This window comes from Gymnodraco acuticeps, unplaced genomic scaffold (genome assembly GCF_902827175.1).
Source record: "Gymnodraco acuticeps unplaced genomic scaffold, fGymAcu1.1, whole genome shotgun sequence".
In the NCBI taxonomy this organism is placed as follows: Eukaryota; Metazoa; Chordata; class Actinopteri; order Perciformes; family Bathydraconidae; genus Gymnodraco; species Gymnodraco acuticeps.
This window is the reverse complement of record NW_022990229.1, coordinates 22,168-30,647: the sequence shown is the minus strand read 5'-3', so window position 1 is coordinate 30,647 and position 8,480 is coordinate 22,168.

Genomic DNA, 8,480 nt, shown 5'->3' with positions numbered 1-8,480 from the left:
CACTGAGCTTTCTCAACTGGTGTAGCTAGCTGCTGCATGGAAGTCAGTGACGACATTTTGTCAGTGAAGGAGGAGACAGGGATTTTTAACAAATGATTGTGCGTGAGGTGCGAGAGGAATCAGAGCAGCTGCCTTTGCTGCTGAGTCAGCAGATAAATTAGCGGACCCAATTTCTTAGGAAAACTGGGTCTGTACTGCTTGCAGAAATTGTCTACACTTCCAAATAGCCACAAAATCGTGTACTACCCCAAAAACATAGCGTGAGTCAGTGTAAATAGTCACGGTTTTGCCTTCTGCAAACGTGCAGGCTTCAGTTAGTGCGATGAGCTCTGCTGCTTGTGCTGAGAGGTGACATGGGATTGGTCCGGAACGGAGTACAGCAGAATCTGAAACAACAGGAAAAACCCCACCCGATTAGTGCCCCCTTGGTCGCGAGAGGCAGACCCATCAACATACAAAATGAGGTCAGCGTTGGTCAGAGGAACGTCTTTTAAGTCCGGTCTAGGTGTGCACACCATGAGAAGTTCGTCACCGTCTTCAGGCAAAGGCATACGAGGGTTCTTACACCTTTTCCAAAATCAAATTCAAGCACTTTTCAAGCATCTTACAGCTGTTGTAAATTACATATTTATATGCACATACTCAAATGATTATTTCCCTACCTCACATTAACTCAGATGTTCTTTATGCTATACACAACCAAATGTGTGTTTCGTGATAGCATTTTACACGAGGATGAAAAATTGAAGAAAAGAAAACTAAGTTTAATATTTCAAAATGAGTGATCTGTACATCTCAAAACCCAATTCAAGCGACCTTTCACCTCCACTTAATTAAATGCACTGGTTGCAAGATAAAAAATGTGAGTTAATTGATTTAGATAAACAGTTTAAGTTGCAACATTAATTTATAAGTTGTGTTGACGCAATAATGTTGGTAATTACATCAACTTAATATTGTCTCATTTGAACTCTGATTTCTGCGTTAATTGACTTCAACCTAAATTCAAGTTGAGGTATTGTAATGCAATTGGCTTGATAACTTAATTGTTCTACCCCTTGAGTTAAGGATTTCAAGTCCACTCCCACTTAAGATGCCTGGACAAGTTCCCACAGTTAAGACAAATAGAAATATACAAAGGACATTTTAAGGTGAGTGTCATCTTTTGTCATTCAAATTCAACTTGAAATTCAAACTCTCCCGATTGAAACATCATGTGTTGAAATAAACAACTGCAGTTCAAAAATAAAAAGTGAATTGCCTAATATTTTTGTTGTGGAATCAATTAATTTCTTTCTTTAAAGGCAAAAATATGAATAAGCTAAGAGAAAAACCCTATTGAATACAATATTATTTGGAGCAACTTAATTTACAAATGGCTGTCAACTTAAAAACATCTGTCCATGTTCAACATTTGGTAATTAAGTATACACAACTTAAGATTACATTTAAATCCTATGGTAAAACAAGTTGGAACTTTTGGAGTAATCAACTTAAAAACTATAGGTTACTTACGTAACCCCAGTTCTCAGAGTAACATGAAGTGAGATGTCTCACTATGGGATGCGCCTCATCGCGGAGCAAACAGAAGCATCAATCTCATTACGCCAATCCTGATTGGCTGGTGATCTTTGACGTCAGTGTCGGGGAAATCACCCCCTATAAGTAGCTTGCGCCACAACGCATGCGCCATTCAAAATAAGCACCTCTTCTCGCTTCACCATAGCAAGGAGGGCCGTCTGGTGAGACATCTCACTTCATGTTACTCTGAGAACTGGGGTTACGTAAGTAACCTATAGTTCTCATTCATAACACTCCGTTCGATGTCTCACTATGGGAAATTGTAGCTCCCGTATTGCCAGACGAGCTTATCTCGAAAATCACCAAACCAACCAGAACTTAACAGGTAGAGCTCTGACTCAACCAGGTGCCCAGCACTGCTTGAGTCACACTGGGAGCAGAACGTCCAGCCTGTTAGGAGGCAGACAAAAGTGAACGGCGAGGACCAGCTCGCCGCTGCACCAATGTCTTTGATGGGAGACATCCTGGACAGAGTCCAGGATGCAGCCCGACCCTGAGTCGAAAGAGCTCGCGGACCCGAGGGTGCCTGCGAACTCTGACTCGTATGGGCCCCAAAGCAATTGCTTCCACAGACCAGTGGGAGAGCCGTTGTTTAGTAACAGGTTTGCCCTTATAAGGGTTAGCCCCGGACACAAGGGGTTGGTCATTATGACGAAGCACCCTTGATCTGTCCCTGTACGTGCGTGAAGCACGGGCTGGACTCGGCAAATCCGGCCGCTGTTCCCCGGAGGGATACAGTGGCGGGGAGGATGCCTTAATGTCAAATGTGGTACCCGAACCGACCGCCTTAAGATAAAGGCAGGGTTAGGCTTCAACCACACTCTGTTTGCCCTGGGGCAAAACTGAGTGCATGAAAACCGTACAGATAGTGCATGAGTGCCACTGGCTCGCTTGGAAGCTGCCAGGGTCAGTGTCATGTCACACTGTATTTAGATTGTACCACTCACGGGCCAGGCCCATAGAGCCAAGCGCTCTGGGTGTGGGTGAAAGATCGCCCCCCCCGCTTGGGACAGTATGTCCCAAGCGGGGGGCTCTCTCCACTGCAGCAGCTCTCTCCACTGCATATTCCTTCTCCCATACACCCAGACCCACTGGCAGAGGAGGTGGCACTGGTCTCCTGCTCTCTCCCAAATGGAGCTTTTCCCTCTTCAAGCTACCTAACTTTACTCCTTCCACCTTTGAGTTCCATGCCGTCACAGTAACCCATCCTATACAGTTAACCATTGTTGTTCTCTACCGTCCACCAGGCGCCTTGGGGGACTTCTTGGAGGAATTAGATCATCTCCTCTCACACATCCCTGAAACTGGCCCTCCCGCTGTACTTCTCGGAGACTTCAACCTCCAGATGGGGAAGATAGACGAACTAACATCTCTGTTAACCGCCTTTGCTTTCTCACTCTCTCCGTCCCCACCGACTCATAAAGCTGGCAATGTCCTTGATCTCATATTCTCAAGGAACTGCGCTACTTCTAACCTCTCTGTAAACCCGCTCCACACATCCGATCACTTCTTCATTTCATTCTCTCTATCCCTTTCCAAACATAACAAACTCATCTCTTCCCATCCTACACTTGTCCGCCGTAACCTTCGCTCCCTCTCTCCCTCTACCTTTGCCTCGTCGGTGCTCTCAGCCCTCCCTTCCTCTGATTCGTTCCAACTACTGCCTCCAAACTCTGCTGCAGAAACTCTCCTCTCTACTCTCTCATCCACTCTGGACTCGCTCTGTCCTCTGACATCTCGGCAGGCTCGTCAGTCCCCTCCGGCTCCCTGGCTAAATGATGCACTGCGTGCTAATAGAACCGTCCTTAGGGCAGCAGAGCGGAAATGGTGGAAATCCAAACACCGTGACGACCTCCTAACCTATCAAGCTCTCCTCTCCTCTTTCTCTGCTTCGATCTCTCAGGCAAAAAGCACTTTCTTTCAAGATAAGATCCAATCTTCCTATTCCAATCCTAAAAAACTATTTTCCATCTTCTCCACCCTCTTGGACCCTCCAAAAGCTCCTCCCCCCTCCTCACTTCTGTCAAGCGACTTTGTTACCCACTTTGAAAAAAAGGTTAATGATATTCGCTCTTCTTTTTCTGACTCACCTTTACTCACCGCTGGGTCACCAGACCTTCCTTCCACCAACACACTAACCTCCTTTTCCCCTCTCTCTCCAAGTGAGGTTCTTACCCTCATTACCTCTGCCCGCCCTACCACCTGTCCTCTGGACCCTATCCCTTCAAACCTCCTTCAGACTATCGCTCCTGATATTCTACCGTTTCTCACCCATTTCATCAACATTTCTCTAACTTCTGGTCACTTTCCAAACAGTCTCAAGGAGGCAAGAGTAAACCCTCTCCTAAAGAAACCCACTCTCAACCCGTCTGATGTTATAAACTACAGGCCTGTCTCTCTCCTCCCGTTCCTGTCTAAATCACTTGAACGCGCTGTCTTTAAACAACTCTCCTGTTATCTCAATCAGAACAACCTTCTGGATCCGCACCAGTCTGGTTTCAAGGCAGGTCACTCCACAGAAACTGCTCTCATTGCTGTCACGGAGGAACTGCACACTGCCAAAACTGCATCCCTCTCCTCTGTCATCATCCTGTTGGACCTGTCTGCTGCATTCGACACGGTGAATCATCAGATCCTCCTTCGCACTCTCCAAAAACTTGGAGTTTCTTGCTCTGCACTTTCCCTCCTCACCTCATACCTGAAAGACCGTACCTACAGGGTGACTTGGAGAGGGTCTGAGTCCGACCCTTGTCAATTAACTACGGGGGTCCCTCAGGGCTCTGTTCTTGGTCCCCTCCTCTTCTCCTTGTACACAAACTCGCTCGGATCAGTCATTAGCCCGCATGGTTTTTCTTACCACTGCTACGCTGACGACACCCCAATTAATTCTGTCCTTTCCCCGCTCAGAGACCCAGGTCGTCGCACGCATCTCTGCTTGTCTAGCTGACATCTCTCAGTGGATGTCTGCTCACCACCTCAAGCTCAACCTTGACAAGACTGAGCTGCTCTTCCTCCCGGGAAAAGATTGTCCAACTCTTGACCTGACAATCAACATCGGCACCTCAGTTGTTTCCCCGACTCAGACTGCAAGGAATCTGGGTGTGACCCTAGATAACAACCTGTCCTTCACTGCAAACATCGCTGCTACAACCCGCTGCTGCAGATACACGCTTTACAACATCAGGAAGATACGTCCCCAGCTGACTCAGAAAGCGACTCAGGTTCTGGTCCAGGCTCTCGTCATCTCACGCCTAGACTACTGCAACTCCCTCCTGGCTGGTCTACCTGCATGTGCCATCCGACCTCTGCAGCTCATCCAGAATGCAGCGGCTCGTCTGGTTTTCAACCTTCCTAAATTCTCCCACACCACTCCGCTCCTCCGCTCCCTTCACTGGCTTCCGGTAACTGCTAGAATCCACTTCAAGACACTGGTACTTGCTTACCGTGCTGCGAATGGATCTGGCCCTTCCTACATCCAGGACATGGTTAAACCGTACACCCCAGCGCGTGCACTACGCTCTGCATCAGCCAAACGACTCGTTGCGCCCTCGCTGCGAGGGGGACCCAAGTTCCCATCGGCGAAAACACGTGGGTTTGCTATCCTGGCTCCAAGATGGTGGAATGAGCTCCCCATTGACATCAGGACGGCAGATAGCTTGCACATCTTCCGGCGCAAACTGAAAACTCATCTCTTTCGACTCCACTTCGAGCGTTAGAACGATTAACGAAGCACTTTTATACCAATAAAGGACTGGATTACCTAAAGCCAGTTGAGTAGCACTTGAAATGTTTGGCTCTATGAAACCTGATATACTTATATGATTCTGTTTTCTTCAAGGTTGTGTCTTCCTGGTCTAATGTACTTATTGTAAGTCGCTTTGGACAAAAGCGTCAGCTAAATGCAATGTAATGTAATAATGTAATGTATGTCCCTGCGTAGTGGGAGCTGCCATGGCTGCCCGCACAGCAGCTGATATATCTCCGCTAGCCAGTACATAGCTGGCCAGTTCGGAGCTATCAGGATAAGTGTGTGGCGTTGCTCTCTCACTCTGGCCAGAGTTGGGGGTATCAGAGCCAGGGGTGGGAACGCGTACAGAAGGCCCGGGGGCCAATTGTGCACGAGTGCATCCATGCCTAACGGTGCATTTAGATCGCGCATCGAAAAGAACAGCTGACACTGAGCGTTGTCTTTCGATGCGAACAGATCCACCGCGGCTCTGCCGTAACGCACCCACAGCTGGCTCACAATCCTTGGATGTAGAGTCCAGTCTGCATAAAGTGGTATACCTCTGGACAGTAGATCTGCCCCGAGGTTCCTCGCTCCCGGTACGTTCGTCGCTCTCAGAGAGAGGAGACGCCTACCGCTCCATAGGATAAGTTTGCGCGCCAGTGTGTGTAACTGGAGAGAACGCAAACCCCCTTGGCGGTTAATATACGATATTGTGGTCGTATTGTCTGTCCTCACGAGGACGTGATGTCCCCTGAGGAAAGGCAGAAAGCGTTTTAGCGTGAGAAACACCGCTAAAAGCTCCAGGTAATTTATGTGTGCCCGCTGGAGGTCTCTGCTCCAGAGACCCCTCACCGGGCGACCTTCATAAATACCTCCCCAACCTGTCAGACATGCGTCCGTGGTGACCACTTTCCGTGAAAGGACAGCACCCATAGGCACACCTCGTACTTAGAAAAGTCGGGTGCAGCCAGTGGCGCAGTGCCATTACGCATTTCACAGTAACCATCACTCTCGGGGTTTAGTTTTAGGGCGGCCACCCAGCGCTGAAACTCCCTCATGTGTAAGCGTCCCAGTCGTACGACCAGGATGGCTGACGCCATGAGCAAGGGCGCCGGAAGCGGGGGGGCCAGGGGGCCATTGCCCCCCCCCACTTTACGGCCCTGCCCCACATTTTCGCAGCTGCGGATGCCGCGGAACACTGTACAAATCCCGTTTCAATAATTCCCCTCTACTCTAAAGTCGCATCTAAAAAGACTTTGTAAAAACAGTGTCATTACTAAAGCAAATTAGTTGTTTGCACTATTTAGCTGAAATGTGCATTGCAATAATCCTATTAAGCAGAGATAACTCAGTGTGTTACGTTTCTGCAAGAGAGGGGAGGGGCTTCCACACACACATTGAGCATTAGTGCTGCAGCTGCACTGCACACAGTCAGAGGTGAAGACCGAGGAGCCCGCTAATTATTGCTGCTGCGTCTGGTGGTCCGACCGAATTTTGAAAATAACTTTACGTGGAATGGTGAGTTTGAAAACATCTATATCTATCTGTAGATATCTTTCTGTCAAAAATGTATTCGCTAAAAGACCTGCTCACAACAAGTTAGCTTAGCGCTAAAGCTGCACGTGGTTTAGCTAAAGTTACTTAACGGCTGATCATATGGTAACACAACCGATTTAAAATGGCTTTTCATAAGGTTGCACATGAGTGATTCGTCACATTTCTAACAGTAACTTAGCAAAATGTTCAAAGGAGCATGTCATTAAGGGGATATTAGCAGAGTTTAGCTAACGTTCTGCAGAGGTTAGTTAACGTTGTACAGAGGTTAGTTAACGTTTTGCAGTGGACTGCACCCCGTATACAAACATCACCCAGACTGCATTCTTTGTACTGCTTTAAAACCTTTCCTTAGAATATGTTATGAATTGTAAGGTGTCCTTGGGTGCTTTGAAAGGCGCCCCTAAATAGAATGAATTATCATTATTATTTATTATCTGAAACGATGTTATAACTTTTAAAACTTTTTCCAGTCACTTGCCCCATGCATTCAGCAGCAGCAGGCCATTCACTTTGATTTGACCCCGTTATGAAATGTCATCATTTCGACAATAAAGAAATGCTACATAAACGTTATCTTGCACATTCGATCTAACCATCTCCGTTTCTAACTTTCAATATATTTTAAAAGAGATCCCTCTCTCTCATCTGCGTGCGGGGGCGGGGCCTCACAGACACACTGCATCTCTCTCGCTCACAGACATGCTGCAGCGCTGTGCAGTGTGCACACAGCTCTGCCGGTAATGAATATTACATTTTGTGAGGAAACTTTTCCACCAATAATTCAAATAAGTAATCCAAAATGTATTCACTTCAGGTTTACGAAAGTAACTGTAATCAGATTACTCGTTTTTCAAATGTAACGCCAGCTGAATTCAGTTAGCCTACTTGATTTTTGTATTCTGATTACGTAACGCCGTTACATGTATTCCGTTACAACCCAACCCTGCTTCTAGGCTACTGTCCCGCAGCTCCTGCCTCTCTGTTGGACTCTGTCGCAGCGGGGCTGCTGCTGTGGTGCGGAGCGCACAAACCAGACTCTTCACAACGAAGGATCACTTCTTCTTCAAGACAGGGAAGGTTTTGCAGTACGCAGTCTACTGTCCCACAGCTGCTGCCTCTCTGTTGGACTCCGGTACTGCACACAGTGGTTACTGCGAATGCAGTAACCACGCCGCAGTCACCCCCGTCGTGCGGGCCGGTGTCAGTACCAGATATGTTCGGGCTACCAGATATGTTCGGGTGTATTTCCGTCGCATCCGTCATATCCGTCATATACTCACCTCCCTCGGCTCCCAGCGCTCTGCTGCCACACACCGGCCGTCTGCGGAACTGCAGCCGGAGGAACTCGGGACAGCTTGTTATGTGTGGGGTGCTATGGTGGGGTCCCATTGTGCACATAAATAATGTTTCTAATTATTTACAATTAAAAAATATATATATTCTGCGTTACTTTAGCCAACACTTTTATAAGGCCACTAGATTAGACAATTACGAAATGTGTAGATAGAATACATATATTTCAGGTTGTTATTTTGTCATTATGTTTAATGTTTTATTTACCTTTTAGTATTTGTATATAGTATCTGAACTTTGGAGAGGAGTTGGGAGACAC